This window comes from Oryzias melastigma, linkage group LG5, assembly GCF_002922805.2.
Source record: "Oryzias melastigma strain HK-1 linkage group LG5, ASM292280v2, whole genome shotgun sequence".
Taxonomy (NCBI): Eukaryota; Metazoa; Chordata; class Actinopteri; order Beloniformes; family Adrianichthyidae; genus Oryzias; species Oryzias melastigma.
Genome location: NC_050516.1, coordinates 9,926,640 through 9,946,811, shown reverse-complemented (window position 1 = coordinate 9,946,811; position 20,172 = coordinate 9,926,640). Strand labels below are relative to the sequence as shown.

Sequence of the window (20,172 nt, the reverse complement as noted above, 5' to 3'; positions counted from 1 at the left end):
ATAGTGGATAGTAATAATAACAAAAATAATACAGACACGTTTCAAAGGGAGCAGCAGAAGCTCAGCTTCAAACAACATAAAACTAGTAAAGTTGCATTACCTGCGATAATGCTAGAGTGAAGGATTTTTGCTGAATGTTATGGAAGTAACAAGCCCCAATTTGATTCAATTCACAGTTTTAAAGTCACGATTTCGATTTTTAAAAGTTTTTTTTCCAATTTTTTTTCCCAATACAATGAACTAAAGGTATTTTAAGGCTAGGTATATTTTCTTTTTGCCCTTACATCAAACTGTCTGTTTTCCCACTAGCAGAAATGATTCAACACAAATAAACAGTTATACATCATACTGAAATGATCACAAATCCTTTCATACTCTCTTCATGTTGTGCTCCACGTGACGGACCGCTCAGCACAAACCCCCTTAGCCGCTGAGCGCGCTGAATGTTCAACCTGGTTCAACATTTTTACGCATAATCGCAGCAGCGGACTGTGACCAATGAGGGACTCAGATTTGGGAGTGGTGTGTGGGTACTGTCTAAACTTGCTGAATGTTTTGATACCAATACTGCATATGTTTGTGAAGTGCATAAAAAAATGAAAAAATAAATATAAAATAAATATAAGATATTTATATATAATAAATCGCATAGATGACATAAAATCATTTAAAAAAAACGTAAAGTTTGCAAATACCAAAAATACCATCAGTATTGTTCTTAACAAGCTGAAAGTTTTAATACCAAAATTGCTGAAATTGCCTAAAGGAGTTTTTACGTGTCTTAAAAGTGTTCAAAGGTGGAAATAGATAATAATATTGATAATAATAAAAATAGGATCACAATAGTGCGAATGCTTACAAAGCATTGACACAATAAATGAAAACCAAAAAAAGACAAAAAGAAAAAAAATGTTCAGTATTTCAAATGTCAATATAATATTTAGAATAATTATAGGTTAATAGTCTTGATAATTTTACATTGAAACAAGAACACCACCAGTACTGCGATATTCCTATCTGTCAGTATTTTGCCCAAATGGATTGTTTTTAAGCTTATTTGAACTTATAAATGTTTTATTCTGATATTTTGGTCAATTCACAGAAATGAAATCTGTGGTGGATTCGGCCAAGAAGAAAGGAAAACAGAATCACTAGCTTAGCTTTAAATCGGTGCTTTCTAAGGTCATCACTTTCTGCCAATCAACGGCAGGCTACAGCAGCTCCGCCCCAATCGTCCTGTTCTATTTTTCTATGGACCAACAACTGATGGTGGCTGGTGGCCCTCAAGAGGTCCGGGTCGGGACTGTTTTATGGGTCCATTTAACAATGGAAACGCTCAAAATACCAGACCAAAGCCAAGCTTTACAGTCCCTCAAACTACATTGGCGCTGCAACGAAAATGGTGACCAAATCAGAGCTCTTAAGCTGTTCTGTTTTGATCCAGATTCCAGCTCAGATGAGGAAAACAAAAACGTTCACGGATCTCTCAGAATGGAGAGGAGCAGGGAGCTTGAGGCTCACCGTTTGTATCACCTACGTCACAGCGACAAACTCTTTCCAACATGTTTTCATCTGCTCCTGATTCACAACAATCTGAATAAATCAGAAATGCAATTTTAAGCTTAATTTTCTATATGTCCTCCATTATGAGAAAAATCCTTGGAGTGGATATTTAATATTATTTTCCAAATGCAAACGTATAGAGAGCAGCTGCTCTTTAGCTTGTTTCTTCTTTGTAATGAGACGCCAAACATCCTCTTTCACAGTTAATCGATGTTGTCAGGGAGGTTGATGAGCAGGTGTGGACATCATGCATGCACACAGATATTTTCTTAATGAGTCCGGGATACCAGTGCTGGAGGAGGTAAAGGTCACCTTCTTTCTGTACATTTCTGATAAAACTGTGGATGTGTGAGAGAGGAGCAACTATCTCAGCTCATAGTTCGGCATTTTCCATAATTTTATACATTAATAATATATAATTTGCATTAAGCACTAAGAAGTCAAAATATGTGTAACTTTGTTTGCTGAGAATGAAGTTTTTAGCTGAAACCGCTGAGTCTAAATGTAGCTGGGTCTCCTGTAGAGCATGCAGAACAGTTCTGTGACAGGACCCAGATAGATTCTCATTAAGATATTTGATTACAGATAATTATGTGCATGACGCACCCTCGTACTCACTCATCAAACTCACCTCCTGAATTAAGCAGCTAATTCTCACTCACGTTCCTCTTTGACACTTCACAGATGCTGCAGGGAGACGCGCTTCCGGAGAGAAAGAGGGAGGTCTTTTAAAAGCAGACATACATGGAAAGATACAAGTGCAGAGACATATTTGTGGACATTAGTGCTGCAACAATTAATCCATTTAATCAATGAATTGATTCACTTTAGATTCAGTTTTTAGCTCTGAGTTGGTTGAATTTTTGACCTGAATCGATTTTGGATCATATAGGCATTGGATCATCAACCGCATGTTACGATATGAATTAAACTGTTCTTTTATAAAGGTGGGTGTAAAATGAAAATGTACAATAGGAGCCTGGTTTGTCCAGTTTTCCTTGTCGTTGATAAAGTGTCAGGTAAACAGCGGTGGAAGTTGGTTTGTTGTCAGCTCACTCCCCCTGGAGAAGTTTGATGACAGAACAATCGATACGGACAGAGACATCTTCCTGTTTTGGAGTCAGACGTACGTTTTAATCTGCACAAACACAGCAGTGCTTTGGAAAATTAAATGCAGCAAAATCATGATCTCAGCATCAAATATACACATTTTTATGGAGCTCCAGTGTTTCTTTTTTTTCAGCTGTTAAAAGCGCCGCTTTTCTCCTTCAAAATCTACTGGTATTATTGTGTTAACGGTGTTAAAGTATGTTAAAGATTTAAGAATACTTAAAAGGTTAATTAGTCCTTAAGCTATTCAAGGTGAGAGTTTTCAGTTGATCATAGCTTCTGAAAGACTGGAACGGTGTTTTTTTTTTTGCTATTCAGAGAATTCTGGAGAAGATGATGACTACAGAACTAAATAGGATAAAAAATAAAGTTATAACAGGACTCAAATTGGGACATACTACCCTAAATATACATTTTTTATAGTATTGGTAAACATGAGAATAGGCGGATTTTGCAATCAGACTGAAACAATTGAACATGTGGTGTTGGAATGTTGACAATGTAGTTTGCATACGGACGTCTTCAAAAAAAAAGAAATTAAAATTGGAGCTGGATATGATTTTAGCAGATAACAAAAGCTGTGAGTATTTGATTACATTTCTGAGAAGCAGAAGAATAATTAATAAAATTTAGGTCAGTGCGTACTTTTATGGGTTTGCAAGATAGGTACAGAAAAATAACCATCCCAGTCCACACTCCATTCCAGTAGGTGGCGGTAATGAGCTTTTCAAGTGTTTGCCAACCATCTATCAAAGCAACAGAAGAAGAAAAAGAAGAAGAAGAAGAAGAAGAAGAAGAAGAAGAAGAAAGAACGTAGCTTCTTGTCTTCACTGTTCAGGTTTCCATCAAGTAAGTTTACTTTGATTTTTAATCATATTTATGTCTGTTTATTAAATTAAGTAATTGATTGAGTTAGTTTGGTCAAAAGGTGTATTATTTTTTTATTTTCATTTCTCAGATTAAGTGTCTCTAAGTTTCAACCACATTTTTCTGTTTAAAGTGTCAATCTAAAACTTGAACCATTCCAGGTGATAACTATGTATTTATTTATTTAATTTATTTTGTTTATTTCATTTTCACACCACACAACAAAAAAATACTTAATATTCTTGATTTTGGTGAAAATGAAAAGATACAGAAAGAAGAAAAGGTATTATTTCTGTCCCATTTAACAAAAAAAATCAAGCAATTACAACCAAATATATTACCTTTGGAGCACAAAATAAACAAATCAAATGGTTGGCAAAAGCAACCAAAGCTGACCGATTAAAAACAACAAAAGAAACTTTAAAAAAGACATCAAATGCTTTAGAATATGTTATATATAACCTTTTTCCAATATCCTTTTAGTTCATATTTTTTTGAGCAAACAAAAACAAAGCAAACAACAAAAAGAAACATAAAAAATACACCAAATTCCCCAGAATATAGCTAATTTTTAAGTTTCAAACTGTCTAAAAAATAGTTAAGTCTCTATTGAAACTTAAACTATTAAATATTTGTTGAACAGCAAACATTTCCTGGTTGTACACACAGATAAAAATCTTCAAAATGTTTTTCTTCATGGTCTTCCCCCGCAGGGAGAGGAAAGGATCTGATGTGACAGGTGGAAATAGGCCAATGACAAAGCAATGCTTTGGTGCTCCTGCAGCTGCATCACCACAAACAAACTCTTTGTTTCCTGTGTCTCTTTCTGCATATACTCTTTGGTTTTTCTTTATTCTGGTTATCACATTCATGGTAAAAAAAAAAAACAGAATATTTTTGAGTTTTTTATTCTAAGGTGAATTTGGGCAGAAAAGTTTTGACAACAGTAACAGTGTTTGGCTGCATAGAGCTGTCCATGGTCCTGAATCATTTCATAACCCTATTTAGTCCTGAAAGGTCTGCTTTATGGTGGACTTTCTTCCAGAAATCAGTGGTAAAATTGGGTTAAACTGATGAGAAGTTGACTTTTGATGTGAGGTTTTACCCTTTTCATCGTTTTATGTTTGTTTTCTCTGTGTTTCTGTGTTTTAGATTCTTACTTTGACTACTTTTTTTCAACATGAGAGTCAGTTTAAATGCACAACCATAACTGACTGGATTCTGGGAGGTTTTTGGGGAGTAAATCCTCATCATGGAACTTTACGCATGAGTAAAGCAGATCTAAACTCTATTACTTTCATGCAAACTTCATCTCAAAACCGCCGTTTGCGTGGATGGAGGTCCGCTGGAGCAGAGCTGAGACAGTCATAGGTGGAGGAGAGGCCAGCTGAGTCCAGATGGATGACAAACCCTGTTGTGACTGCGCGCTCTCCTCCGTCTCTCCCTCTCTCTGGAAGTAGTAGTTTGGCTGCAGCAGTGGATCAGTCAGTCAGTGTCCCGGTTCGTCTGTCAGGCAGACGGACGGACGGACGGACGGAGGCGTCGCTGTGTTTGGTTCTGATGGAGACGGCGGTACATTCGGGCTTTTGCTTTTACCCGCGAAGGAAACGCGCGAACTGCCCGGACGAATGAGGCGTCAGAGGGACGACCGCCGGCTCCCAGCGGCTCAGCATCGCTGCTCTTCATCCTCCTCTGACTTTCTATGAAGACGTCTTCAGAGACAGATGCCCTGCATGGGAAGTTACGGGGGGAGCAGGGATAATTCCTCCCGTTTTCGAGCCGCGCTCTCCAGCCAAGGTAACCAGTTTTCTCCGCAGAGAAAACTGTTGAAGAGGCTGCAGCAGCTGCTGCTGTTTGTTTGTCTGCATGCATGCATGCAAAAGCTGCTGCTGTGATGTGAAATGTGGTAGACGTGAGTGGATGTTTGGTCTTGTCCGGAGTGGGTGGGAAGGTGAGTCATCCTGTTTTGGAGCCAGTCTGAATCCTGCGCTCCCCTTAAAACTGCATTTTTGGAAGAGAAACCATCACTCGAAAAAGGAGAAAGGCTGCAGCTTTCTGGTGACTGAGGGTCTAAGATGCTTTCTTATTTGCATTTTCAGCCTTTTTGTATTCTATTTAACCCGGAAAAAATGTCAATATCTGACTTCTTAGTTTGATTGATCACCTTTTTTAGACTTTCTCTTCATTCTAGTGCTTTATTTATAATCTTTTTCAACCCACAAGTTTCTCTTTTCCATGTCTGGAGGAGATTCTTGCATTTTTCACGCACCAGACTTGTTTGCATAAGTAGAAGAAGAGATCTCCCTGAACCACAATGTCAAGGAGCCCAAAGCAAAAACAACATTATCCTCAGCGGAAGCCTCATTTGAAAGGTTATCACATGCAGAATGTGTCCACCAACCAAACTGGATTCATCTGATGTCCACAAAAATAACACACTTGTGAACTTCTAAATATAAGAAAGTATTCAAACATGATGCTCAAATATTACTTTAACCCCAGAACACTTTCGCTATTTGAAGTTACACCTTCACTTTGGTTGGCTTTTTATCCAATATATTATACCCAATAAAAAGTATTTGTCATAAAATAGGTTAAAATATGACAACAGGTGATAAATTGGAGTATTTCATTATTCAAATGTGGTTTATGTAATAAAATGGAAAATAAAAATATATGATGATCCTAAAAACATGCTTGAAAATGACTTAAAAATTAGGAATTTGAGAACAAATAATGATACTGGAGACTTGGTGTTTGGTCCATCCATTGGGACATGTGAGACTTCACCCAGGGACCCATGACAGAAAAATGCAACATATTGAACATCATGTAAATACTTTTGCTTGGCGATAGTGCTCTAGGGTTAAAATGTTACTGTTTTACAAATAACTCCCTTAAAAAAAAGAGTGGAAATAAAAGTATTTAATGCCTAAAACTAATGGAATCAGGCTAAAAAATCTCTCCAAACAGAGGAAAATGCCAATTTTTTAGGGTTCTCCTTTACAGAATACCTCCTTTTAGATGTATTACAGTTTATGCCGACAATAATCATCGTTTTAGTGCAAATATCTACTGATATTGTGCAAATATTTGTGTGTTTAGAGCCAGATTGTCACTACAATATGAACAAAGAAAGGCATTAGCAGAAAAAAACTGTGAAAATCTCAAATAAATGAAAATAATGAATGAGCCTTCCGTTTTTACCTCAGTTTTCTGGGACAATTTAACTGTAACTTTTAGTTTGTAGCATTCTCTGTTGTAATCTACGACATTAATAGCAGATTTAGGTTTTCTAAAGCTCTGGCGACGCTTTTAGCACAGCCTTCTGAGTGACCTGAAAAGCAGCCTAAATGCTGCTGCTGCTGCGTTAGTGGCCTCAATTTGATTGAACTGCACAAAAAAGAGAAAAAAAAATAGTAGGTCATGCTAACTCATAGCCATTTATGTCCATCTTACTTCTCTCTTATTCTGTCGCTCTCTCTCATCCACTTTCACTGACTCCGCCCCCCCACCCCGCTAGTATGCACTCACTCAAACCGTGTCTCATCGCATCTCGTCACTCGCAGCCACACTCTGCCCCCTCTGCTTGTCTCCATCACACACACAGCCATGGAGGCGTACCAGCTCACAGCCATGTGGGATGATATTTGCTGGAATCTCTTTCCTGAGTGTCTGATTTCAGTCTTTTATTTTATTGTGGGGGTGGGGGGGTTGCGCTTCAGGTCACCATGTCTGACTTCAAAACAAGGTTAGAAACCTGCTTAGGTGAGAAAAAGTACAAACAGAACTCTGCTGTTTTTCCAAGGACAGGTCATTTCCTGCCCCCTCTATGAGCTGCCATATTGCAGAGGGACATTCATAATGTAAAGCCCCGTCCTGTATTAAATATCTGCTCAGTCACGGCGGATAGATTACACCACATTGCGTCAGTGACAGGATGGAGGGAATATATGGAAGCCAGGAAACTCTTCTGCATCTTTCTCTGCAGACCCGTTCGGAGTGTGTGTGTGGGCTCACGAATAATGAAGTTTTAATGTTACCATGCTAAATGTGAAACTATGATGACGCCTTCTATGGGGGGGTCGGAACACAAAAAGGTGCTGCCACTGCAGATGAAGTTTGGGGATAACAGAAGCCTGTGATCTGGTACCAGCACACTCTCGAGCTGGAAACGGATAAAGCAGGAGTCTAAATTTAAACACCCTCACCACCGGAGAGATGATGATGTTGTTGCCCCCCCTCCCCTCAGCTGGAAGACGCTTCTGCAGAACAAACCAAATCCTTCAACCCGGGTTTGTTTCTCTTTGCAGAAAGCTTTAGAGAACATTTTAGAAACACAGACGTTCAAAACCTGTATTTTATCAGGCGGTAAATCATGAAAACTGAGTCTGAAGCAAAGAAAAACAAACAAAAAAGATGTAATACGTTTATCACCATCACAGGTCATCTGGAAAAAATGAAATACCAAAGTGAACATGCATAAACAAGTGAAGATACAAAGAAATTCTTAATCAAAAACAGCAACTGGATTGCATCAAGGCAATTTTCTCACGACGGAGGACATGTATGTTTTTTTTTCTTTGTTTTTTTAGTGTTTCAAGTCTTCAATTCAATTGAATTTTGAGTTTACACATTTAGACACATCGCTTTAGAAATACATTAATAATCTACTATATGATTTAAATATATTAATATTAATCTGATCCAGTTCACATTCTGTAAATGTATCAGTGAAATAATGAGATTGTTAATATCATCCAGTGTTACATGGATTCTCTAAAGGAGAAGTTCTAACTAAAATGTTCAGATCATTAACATTGGAAACATTGTTCTGTTTCTCCTGGAGGACGCTTCAGTGTGACCACTAGGTGGCGATCGTGCTATAGCATTACACCTTATTCCAGAAGAAGAAGAAAATATGAGCAAAATATGATGTTTTAGACCAGAAATGGTTACTTTAAAAATATTTCCTTAAAAGAGTTTATAAAATTCATGTCTGTGAGTTTATAAAGATGTTTGTTTAGCCCATCCATCCATCCATCCATCTTCTTCTCCGCTTTGTCCCTTTCGGGGTCGCGGGGGTGCCGGAGTCTATCCCGGCTACTGAAGGGCGAAGGCGGGGTACACCCTGGACAGGTCGCCAGTCTGTCGCAGGGCCTCAATCACACACCCATTCACTCTCACATTCACACCTAGGGGCAATTTAGAGTCACCAATTAACCTATGAAGCATGTTTTTGGACGGTGGGAGGAAGCCGGAGTCCCCGGTGAGAACCCACGCATGCACGGGGAGAACATGCAAACTCCACACAGAAAGGTCCCAGCCGGGATTCGAACCGGGGCCTTCTCGCTGTGAGGCGAGAGCGCTAACCACTGCGCCACCGTGCAGCCCGTTTGTTTAGTCAGTAATGTATTTTTAGATTAAGCGAGCGTTAGCATTAGCCGTCCTATACGAAACTTCATTATACGTTAGCATCGATTTTTTTTTTCAACCAAGTCCTAGTCAAAAACTCTCTCCTTCACTCCATTCCGATGCATTCACTTCCAGACAAATAGATCCATGAACGTCTTCGTTTTTCTTGTCTGAACTGGAATCTGGATCAAAACTGCACCGCTAAAATTCCTCACCCCTGTTGTTGCACTGCAAATGTTAAATTGGGTAAGCTAGGGGCTGTAAGCTAGCAGGGGAGCATAAAGAGATAGATGATAGGAAAAGAGGGCGGGCTACTTCGCATCACCAATTGCGATTAGAGGTGAATTTCTGAGGAACTCTGGCCACTCTGCAAAAACTGTCCTAGAATTTGTCTAAAAACAGCAAAATAATAACAATTAAAAGACCACTGGGAACACTTGAAATAACTCAAGATGACTGGAGGGAGACTTTAACCAGAAAACTGTCTGGAAACTAGATTCTGCAAAGCAAATGCTCAGAGGAACTGACGTAAAGGGTGATGGGAGTGAACAAAGGAAACATTTCTTTGTCAAATTAAGCAGCAGCACAAAGTATGCCTCTCTTCTTATTGCTGCGTGTAACCCTCATGAATGTCGAGGTCTGTGTAATTTTAGCAAATGGATGCGAAAATATTCCCTCATCCATCACTCAGATTTTAGCCCTTATAGCTACAAACTCTCCATTTTTAAATCAGTGTAAAAGTTTGAACTTTCTTCAAAGAGCTCCTTTGAAATCACGTCAGTGCAGTCTGGAGGAACCTGACAAAGAAACTCCAACATCAATTAAAACGTTGACTAATTCACCAAAACAAACGCCCACCTCGCTCCCCAGAGACGATGGTTTCTACCTGCCCTGCCGCTAATAGCAATGCTGCTCGACCTGTACTCTTCCTCAAAGGCAGGGCTGGCAAGAGCTGAGGAGAACCACAGGGAGCTTCGCCACACAGGCTGTTGTAATTCTGCACACAACATGACGTGCTACTATCACTGGTGGGACGACAGGAAACACTCATTAACACGAACAAATGAAAGAAAGAGATGCTACCAGAACACTCACTAGAATCCCAAAATAAAAGCTCATTTAAAATGTTGAGAATGCTTCAAGACAGTTTTTTTTTGGATGACAAAAAGCTAAACTGGACTTCTGCAAAATCTCTGATATCCTGAGATTATTCAGTTTAATTCATTTACTCCCAAAATGTAATTTTTACTGTGAATTTCATCAAAAGTCTTTAATAGTTCTTCACATATTAGACGAGCTTTCTGCACTTTAAGACATGTTGTTCTTCTGTTCTTGTCCCAGCACAACAGGGAAAACACACTGACTTGTCATAACTGAATTCTGTGAGGACACGGTGCCCCGGATCAGGTCGTCACTAATGGATCTTTTCCCATTTGTACTGTTGGCTCACAAATCAGAAATATCAATAAATAACTTGCTGACAAAGGATCATTTAAAGCTCTTTATGCTTCAAAGGTATATGTACTTTTAAAGCATAAAATGATCCTTTTGAATTATCTAAAAACACAGATGTAATTTGCTGATTTGGGTGATATAAGTGATGGTTTTAGTTGTAAAATGATTTAATTGAAATTTAAGCTTTTTCACCTAATTTTGCAAATAAAACGTTTTCACTTCTTTAGTTAGACAATATCCCCCAAATCAGCAAATTACATCTGTTTTTTTATAATTAAAAATGACTATTTTATGCTTTAAAATCCAACAGTCTGCACCTTTGAATTTTACAACTTTATGTGAAAAAGTGAAATTTTCAATTAAATAAATTAGTAAAATTCAAAGGTGCAGCACTGTGTGATTTTAAAGCATAAACATGATCCATTTTCCTTTTTAATTATCTAAAAAAAAGATGTAATTTGCTGATTTGGGGACTATTTTTTTAACTTAAGAAGTGATAATGTTTTACTTCCAAAACAATGTGAAAAAACAAATTTTTAAGCTAAAGTAGTTCAATTCTTTCTCCATTAAGTAATTTTGAAGTTGTAAAAGTGTCCCGTTAATAACTAGTCTTTACATGCTGTAACTGGAGACAACAATCCCGTCTGGACACTGACATCCAATCCATAGGTCATTTCATTTACAGGGGTATTAAAAAGCGTTCTCATTATCTTGAGTGCACTTATATTGTGATCCAATCTCCAAATTGAAAGCAAAAAGGTGCTTAGAGAACATAGTTGCAGCGTGACTCACGCTCTGTCTCAAAAACTGGGATAGATGCAGATTCTTTTTTTTTTCTCCCATGATCCTTTGTGCCTCGTGAGATTTGGCTGCTAATCCTTTTGACAAAGACATAAAACGAGCATGAAGTGATACTTGAAACACACCTTGACTGCGGCTGAGAGTCTCTACCTGTGCGGAGGAATTATTTTGGTATAGCTGGCTGGCTTGTCAACAGACATTAGGTCCCTGATCGAGGTGGTGTTGGGGGTGGGGGGCTGTATTTGCTCTTTGTGTTTCCTCGGCTGCCTTGCTGAGATTACTGTGTTTGCCTGTAGCTTTCATCGGGCATGCTTGAGTTTGTAAAAAGCAGAATGTGCAGAAGAACAAAGCGAGATTTTCACCTGTAATCAGCTTCTGTGCGTAAGAACAATTGATTCTGCCTTTTGTCGTTTAGACACAATCATGAGTTTTTTTCCCAGCTGTTTTGGTACAAAGAGACTTTTTTTTTTAGACGGGAACCTAATGGAGTGTAAGAGCAGACATCTGACTCCAATGGAGTGTAAAAAGCCCCTAAAAGAGACACTTTTGTTTTGTGTTTTAGTGTGAAGCAGGTGACAGCAAACCTTAGCTTGTGAGTCATGTTTGTAGGACCAGATGATTGAGTCTGAAAAAAAAGATGTTTTTTCAATCCGAGCAAACTGGTTTTCTATTGCTGTCATTCCAGTGATGAAGAGGCGGAACAATTTTCCTCTTTTTTATGATATTTTCATCCTGTACCTGTTTATGGCACTTGAACTAATAAAAAGGGTTTATATGCATCCCGTTTTTCCTTTAATCCGCTCTCCTTCCTCTTGTGTTCGGTCTCATTCGCACATGTCATTTTCCCGTCACCTTTTCCTCTTCGGTCTCCTCCCCTCTGCATCTTTCTCCCCCCTTAAGAGTCCAATAACAACGCCGCTCCTCACTGAAGCCTCCATTTAGATGCAGAGCCTTCTCTCATCTGCTCTTTCTCAGTGGCCTTAATCCTTCCCTCCTCTCCACGATGAATGATAGCCCCAGCAACCGGCCTCCTGTCTGACAGGCGCAGGCTCATTACTAAACATAACAAGGAGAAAATGGCTGCGGTCAAAGGAAGTGCTCTCTGTGAGGCGAGGTCAGGCTGTCAGCGGCTCAGTCATGGCTGTTGAAGGTGAGACCCGGGAAGTTGGTGGAGAGAAAAGGTCCCTGTCAGGCCTGCAGCAGAGAACACTAAAGGTCAGAGCAAACCTGTGTGAGGCAAAGGTCCAGAGCAGCACAATGACAGGAGGAGCAGTCCAGGAGAGCAGAACCAGACTCGCTGGGGTTCATCGCTGCACATAACGTACATAAATAGGGCAGATGTTTGTTTTAAAATGTCTGCCTGACATTACATTACATTGACCAATATAGATCATCTATTTTGTGTTTTGCTCTGTTGGAATTTGTATAGACTGAATGAGTTGTCCTCCTTCTTACCCAGAAGAACACATGGTGTATGGTTGCCACAACCAGAAAACCTATGAATCAGATCGCGTATATCATAGATTATCTGCAATCAACCAAAAACTTGTTGATCGCATGACAGAGGAAACAGCTGGTGAGACAAAATTGAAAGGACAGCGCTCCAAAAAATTGGACTACCACATATTTCAAAGTATACGTTTTTTTTTTTTTTTAATAATCTGGTTAAGGGTCCAGAAAATACAGTTTGCTCGAATCACCAAGGGTCAGCTAGAATTTGTCAATTTTAGCTAATGCTATTAATTCCAAATGCTGTTTGCTTCCAGATTTATCTGCTGGGCCTCAGTCATGTTAGTGAAGACGATGCATGTATGTACAATAACTGTACTGGAGGAGTTAGTGTTGGGAGCGAATGCATGGTAAGCAGCAGTAGTCATTTGTTGTAGCTGTTGTGAATTCCCCATGTATTAATGGATTTATATAGTAATTTGTTCAGGCAAAGCACTGGTCACCTTAGGGGTCCTAGTTCGTCCATGTTGTAAAATGAGAGAACGTGTTTATTTGAAGCCACCTTTTTGAGTCAGTTGAGAATGTTTGTGAAGTAAGTTCATACTTTAAACCTTCAGATCTTTATGTTTAACATGTATTTTGTTAAGTTATGTGACTATATTAACAAGTTATTTTGAGATGATGTTTCTGTTACATTACTGCTTTCCATTGCTGACACAAACTCCAGTTAACCGTTTGTGGCGTCTGTGTGTGCTCCCTGACCAGAGTGTCTGTTATGAATGAAGAGGTCCCAGCAAAATCCATTCAGCTTCCCCAATAGCATCTATTTCGGTGTTCAAACCTGTCAGTGCACAGTTGGCTTTTACTTGATAGACTTGATTGAATCGAAGAAAATATTTTCTCCTCTTATAATAAGTCTTAGCACTGAGGATCAATACATTTTTATTATTCCTTTCAGTTCAGTCACATGAGGCTGTTTTGTGTTTTTAGGTGCATATTTTCCTGAATTTCAATCAAAATTCTGAATGAAGGTGTAAAGTAAAAATGTGCTTACACACACAACATCTTACTCAAAAAAATCTACCTTTATCTTAAGAAAAGTCCCTTTTTATTGGTGGAAAAACACCATTTACATATTTCAGAAATGCTGTCTATCAAGTCTAACCTCAAGTTAATGACATCCTTAGATTAGATTCGATTAGATTCGAAAGGGTTTATTTCAAGCAACAAGAAAAAAAAAAGCCGAATGTGCAATATAATCATTTAACAGATAGATTGCCTGAAAGGGAGTGGGAGGAAGTGAACTTGGATACTGTATTTTCTGGACTATAAGTCGCAGGAGCCAAAACACGCATAATGAAGAAGAAAAAAACATATATAAGTCATTTCAGAGTCTAAATCTTACTTTTAAGAGAATAGTCCAACATTGAAGAACAAATTCAACAAGCCTGACGTAACGTATCATTTGACACTGAACGCGATTCATGAATCAAATTCAAGTCCACTGTCTCTTTTGACATGTCAAATTTAATGCTCAATGTTTGTCCAAAAATGTGTTCATAAACTAGATGCTTCCATTGCGTGTGGAGAAGCTGTTATTTAGCCTCATCACTACATGATGAAGGCTTTGACTGTATATCTTGTTTAAAATACACAGAAGATACGATGATGTTGAGAGGTTAACTTATTTATTTTAAAGAGCTCCACAATAGCATCTATAATCATCTCTCCATTCTGGGTTCAGGACAGCAGTTTTTTTTTTCTTAAGGCAATCATTACCTTCTAGCCTGCAGGAACTACATCTGAATGACTGTTTTTAGCTGCTCCTCTAACTTCTAAACAGCAACTTATAGTCCAGAAAATACAGTAATCCCACCCCAGCTCGACCATACGGTTTATTTTACATGTTTTATCATTATCCGCTTCATAAATTAAGATCTGATTTTTGTATCTTTCCAACATAGATTCAAGTTATTGGGAATCCTCTAGTAAAAATAAATCACAAGTCTGCTCGTGAACCGGGATAAAATAATAACAATAATAGTTTTTAGAAGTCTGAATATATTTTAAAGAAAAAAGTTGCTAGAAACCCAAAACGGAAAAAAGCTTTTTTTTTTCCTGGTTAAATCTACATTCAGTACCTCAATAATCAACTGTTCTTCTCCGTCTCACACACAAGCGGCCATCTGAAAACTGAAAAATGATCCATCTGGACATTGAAAGGAGCACAATGCCATTGATTATGTCTCTGTAAAGCAGGTAGAGTGTCGCAGATCAAAAGGGGCATTGTCAGCTTCTGGGATTTCTTTTCTTTCTGCTGTTTATCGGAATGGAAAGGAAAAAGTGGGAAATGAATCTCCTGCAGATTAAGATATTCCAAAATCTGAAGTAAAAACTCCCATAATACGTATTTACATTTGCATGTTGATATTATCAGTTTGATTAAAAAACTAAAATCACATTTTTTCATATTCTAACAGTGTTAGAATCTGCTATAAAGATGTTTTTTTGTCTACTTTTTTGCATAAAAGTACAATGCACAGTAATGTGTATGTAGTCCCTCTAGTTTATTTCTTCTTTTTTTATTTTTAATAAAAAAATCCACCCCTGCAGATTTGTTCATGGAAGTAACAATGTTTTACATAAAAATCTACTCAAATAGGGATTTTCTTGAAGGGTAAGTCTTCTGCAAACAGCTGAAAGTAGAAAAATACATCCTATTATAATGAAAGGAGTGACTCTTAAGCTTTAGTTGTTTTGAGTAACCTCTTTCCCATCACAAAATAACAAAAAGTCCTACAGAATGGTTGCCTTCTTTGTTTCTTTCCCATGTATTTATTTCCTGTAAATTTCCGTTATGCCAAAGGTTAACACAAAGCATCTGCTTATACTCTAAAGATAAATTTAAAGCAAAAATGTTGTTAAAATTTCAATTGTTTATCACAGTAACTCTCAAAGTTTTCTGTCAAAAATACACATTTTGTGCAATAGTTTGCACATTTTCTTTCTTTCCTTCGTCATAATGTTTACTTTGAGTCTAAAATTAACTTGGACACTGAAATTTTTACAAACCTTTCAAATAATTCCATGTTTTTAGACAGCTATAGGGGATTCATGGGCGCGGGGCATGCAAGGAGGTCGTTAAGATAAACTTCAGCTCCAGAAAAAACTGTGGTTTAATCTAAATCAAGGAAATTTGAGGTTTTGTTGTTTTATCTTTGACTCCAGCAGATGATCTCCATTTTAATGAATGCTAAAGGTCAGAAGGAGATTATTAATCCAGTTTAATTTGATTGGGATTCTTTTTTACTGTTTGTTTTGGTCTGTACAGAGAGTTTTCACATCAAAAAACTCTTTCAAACCCTAAATGTCTTCGATATGCCAGCTGGTCGTCTTCCTTTGATATTTAATAGTCCAACTTGGACATTTACTTTGTGTATTTAACCTTCAATTCACAGCTAGAAAATATAAAAGCGTGTCTGTAGTGATTACTTGTAAACAAATATTGTTTCCACGCTTTGAAATCAAGTTTCAGAAACCAGGTTCCTTGAAATCTATAGAAATGGAGCGAGCACCCCACTCATCCTCTGACTTAAATCCAGCTGCTCCCAAAAGTAGAATTTCTGCAGGTTTTGTCATGCAAATGTGCTCTTGCAGAAAGCTGATAGAAAAACCTGCTCATGAAATATATGAAAGAGCACAGGCTGCTTCCTTCTCAGCTTCTGTGAAGTCCTTATGGGATCCTCCCACTGCAGCACACTCCATCCAACACACAGCACATGGCTTCATGCAGGATGAATAATGCCGTTTAATCTCTCTGTACAGCTCTCTTACTTTTTGTGTCACACTTCAAATGTGTAACTGTTCAGACAATACAATTTTCTTTTCTGAAGTCTCCCTTCAAGTTAACATTACCAACAAGGTTAAGTTGGAAAAGGACTATCTGGTTCCTTAGGAGCAGGAAGAGATTCTCACAAATTTCTTTTTGCAGGTGAAGTCTCAAGGCTTTAGTCAAGTATCAACAATTGAAAGACATACAAAATGAATAATTCTTTATCACAAACTGTCATTAAATTGCTTCTAACAGCTTGTAGGAACTCAAAATCAGGCAGTTGGTGTTTCTACATTCACAATCTAAACCTTTTGTGAAGAGAGTATTTGTTTTTTGGCCCGACTGTATTGCTAACAGTGTTTTCTGTTAGCAATGCAGTGTTTTGCTAACAGAAAACACTGTTAGCATCAATCACAGACAGAAATGCAAACAGGAAACACCGTGGCAAAGTAGCACAGAGAAAATGTTGTACCTGATGTTGACTTTCAGGACTTCCATTAATCTTTCTGTCGTTGCTTTGCCCCACCATGGTCATTTATGGCCAATGACTGAAGAGATCTGTAGTCACATGGTTTTGTTTACAGGGTTTACTTCGAGACAAAAATTTTCGGTTGATGGCAGTCTGAGTACAGACCAAACACAAAGGTTCTAGACTCGATCCAGACCAAATCCAGCGGACTTGGTTCAAAACAACTGACTTTTGAAGTCTGAATACAAATCAAGTTTTAAGTCTTTGAGTTAGTCTCAAGTCCCTGCAACATCAGACTGAAGTGTGGCTGCAATCTGAGTCTTCATCGTTGGTAAACACGACCACTAAGTATCACTAAGAAGGATCATTGAGCTCTAATGCCTCATTTCCACTGAGCGGTCCAAACCAGATCGGTCTGCTCCGCTCTTTGCCGGTTTAGAATGGTTTGGGCATTTTTAATGTGATCATTTCCATTAAGTGTTGGACCATGAAGGTGCATGGAGAGTGTAGACCAATGACGTAGCTGTGCGTCATAACGGTGCGTCAACAGCGGTTCTCCGTATTCACGGATTCGGCATGTCTCCGGTCTCTAAAATGAGAGAGTAATACTGAATGTAAAGAATCGAGAAGATTGTGGGGAGGCGAAGAAGAATACAGCTGAAAAGAAGACAAAACTTTCTGTTTGGACCTTGAGTTGGGAAAGTGCTGGTCGGACGCTTGCTGTCGTCCTAAAACCTTTCCACTAATCAATGGATTTCATCATGTGGTGACAGTAGCTCCGCCCTAACTGGTCCATTCCATTTTTCTATGGACCAACAACCAACGGAGGAAAAATTGTGAAAATTGTAATATTTTGTAATGGAAATGCTAAAAAAAAAAAAATAATAAAAAAATTAAAAAGTACCGGTCCACGGTAGGTGGAAACCAGGCATAAAAGTCATTAAAAATTGCAATTACTCATATTTTTTTTCCAAGTTTAATTTACTGTTAAGACGAGCTGGTCAAAAAGCACAGGTAATTTCAGAGTTTGTGAACAGATTTACTTTCCTCATTTAAATACGCTTAAACTGAAGCGATGTCTTTTTAAATTCTTGTTCAAGAAATTGTAACAACAGAAGCATAACAACCGTGTAGACCAATACGAAGCTTTCTGTCTGTGATGCATGTGTGAGTTTGTGTGTTGGAGTCCATTCCAGACAGTAATATAAACCCGTGTTACATAAAAAAATCATTTCTAATGAAAAGCAATGGGTGGCTTTTAGTGCCAGTAAAGTGGATTTAAAGCTGTGGAGCTGGACACTCGTTTGTTCTGCTTGCTGAATGAACAAATTCATGCAGAATATTTCAACATGAATTTACAAGCAAAACACAAAAACAGATTAGCAAAAAAGGTTGGTGGGTATTTATCCACTGAATTGTTGAAAATAGACTGTTGTAGCTTCATTAGATCACCAACGACCAGTAAAAACTCCAAACTGTCAATGGAATCAATATTTAGAAACAGTTTGATTGTAAGTTTGTCAAATGGAAAATGAAGCAGTGTGCTGTGTATCTCTACCAAACAATTTAATAAAAACCAAAATGAAACCAGAGCCTTCTCAATAACTTTAAAAGCTATCAATCCTTCTTTATGAGCTCACCGCCTTCATAACCTGAGCCTTCATGGCGGAGTGTTTATCCAATCATGGCAGATTAACGAGGTTATCTAACCCAGTTCAACCAATGGTGGGACTTGATTGAAAGGCCTGATGTGACCTGAGCTTATCTGAGGACTATGACACTAATTATATCATCCTTTTTTTGGCCGCATCACAATAGCTTAACATTGGAAGGCCAATTTATGCCGTCCTCCCATCCCTGTCATCTGAAAATAACTTGTCGTGGCATTGGAGAGGCACTAATGCAGTTTAAATGTCTATTATCTATGCTTTTCACAATGTGAATGACCAACTTTACTTTTAATAGATTAGTCATGTTTGCTGTTTGTTTAGAAGGACAAAAACTCCACAATTACTGCTTTAATTTAGACTGCTATCTTTGTGTTCCTCTCTTTATGGAAAAACTGATTTTATCAGCAAAGAAATGCTATCAGGGTTATGGTGGAGAGCAGCTGCTGCTGAAGTCTTCTTTCACAAACTGCATTTCGACCTCCAGATCACATTTACGGAGCACTTATAGGATCTATTTAACTAAGAAAAACAGAAAAAGTTCCTGATATCAGTGACAAGAGTAAACACTCTAAAAAATGTGTTTTTTATGCTTTTCAGGGTAAATCCAAACATGCCTGGCTTTCCTTGTGTTTAGTGGATAAAAAGCTGTAAAGTTGACGCAGATTGAGAATGTCATGCCCTTTACTTTGCTGTTCCTGCTCCTCAGACACACTGAACCCTCCGCCCTGTTTGGCTCAGGGGGACTCTATTAAACAAAAGACTCCACCTGTGGTAAAAGTTAATACGATTCTTATCAGTGAGCAACAGAATGTTCAAGCAGGAAATGGAAAATATTTAACCGCAGATTTCTGCAGAACACAAACGATTCGGTTCTTACATCTTAACTTTAAAATATTAAACACATTCAACTTATAGGAGACAACCTGCAGAGTTTGAGTTTTTGTTGCCCAACAAAATGCTGATAGATGCAGATGAATCTTCTTCCGTAAACTTCAGTTTTACTTTCACAACCTTTCAATTCTATCAGTGTTCTTTAGGTTATCTCTACAGTGTAAAACAACAACAAAACAGATTGTCGTTTTTTAAGATATATCTTGCATTATAAGACTACTGTCCAAGGGATATTAATATTTTTGAGTTACTTTTTGTCATTTAATTCTCTGTAAATGATCATTTACTGTGTGACCAAAAATAATGTAAAAATCTAACCAAAGTATTTGAATCTATAAAGTTTAGGAATAATTTACCTCAGTAATTTGTAAAAGAACGATGAAGTTCCACTCCAACCATCTTTTAATCTATTTTCAGTGGTCTTTTAATAATAACTATGCCTTTTTTTTCTTAGCAAAAGAAATCCAGAATTCACCTATGAAGGGGGAGTTTGAGCGTAACTGTGTCCAGGAAATGTATTTTTTAAATCCGACCCTCCAAACGAAGGGATATAAAGTCCGACAATCAGACAGCAGTCGGGCAGCAGTCAGGTGGCAGTCAGGCGGTAGTCGGGCGGTAGTTGGGCGGTAGTCGGGCAGCAGTCGGGTGGC

The 20,172-nt window shown here is 38.0% G+C and overlaps 1 protein-coding gene across 5 annotated transcripts in view; it reads left to right on the top strand.

Moving 5' to 3' along the window:
- Positions 1-4,938: 4,938 nt before the first annotated feature.
- Positions 4,939-20,172, top strand: part of dlgap4b (discs, large (Drosophila) homolog-associated protein 4b) — a 707,978-nt gene continuing 692,744 nt past the window's right edge. For 2 of the 5 annotated variants that reach the window (XM_024270793.2, XM_024270792.2), the window contains exon 1: positions 4,943-5,337. The gene's annotated coding sequence lies outside the window, so the exon portion shown is untranslated. Of the gene's footprint in view, positions 5,338-20,172 lie in introns of all 5 variants that reach the window. The other 3 variants (XM_036211831.1, XM_024270790.2, XM_024270791.2) reach the window with 3 other exon arrangements.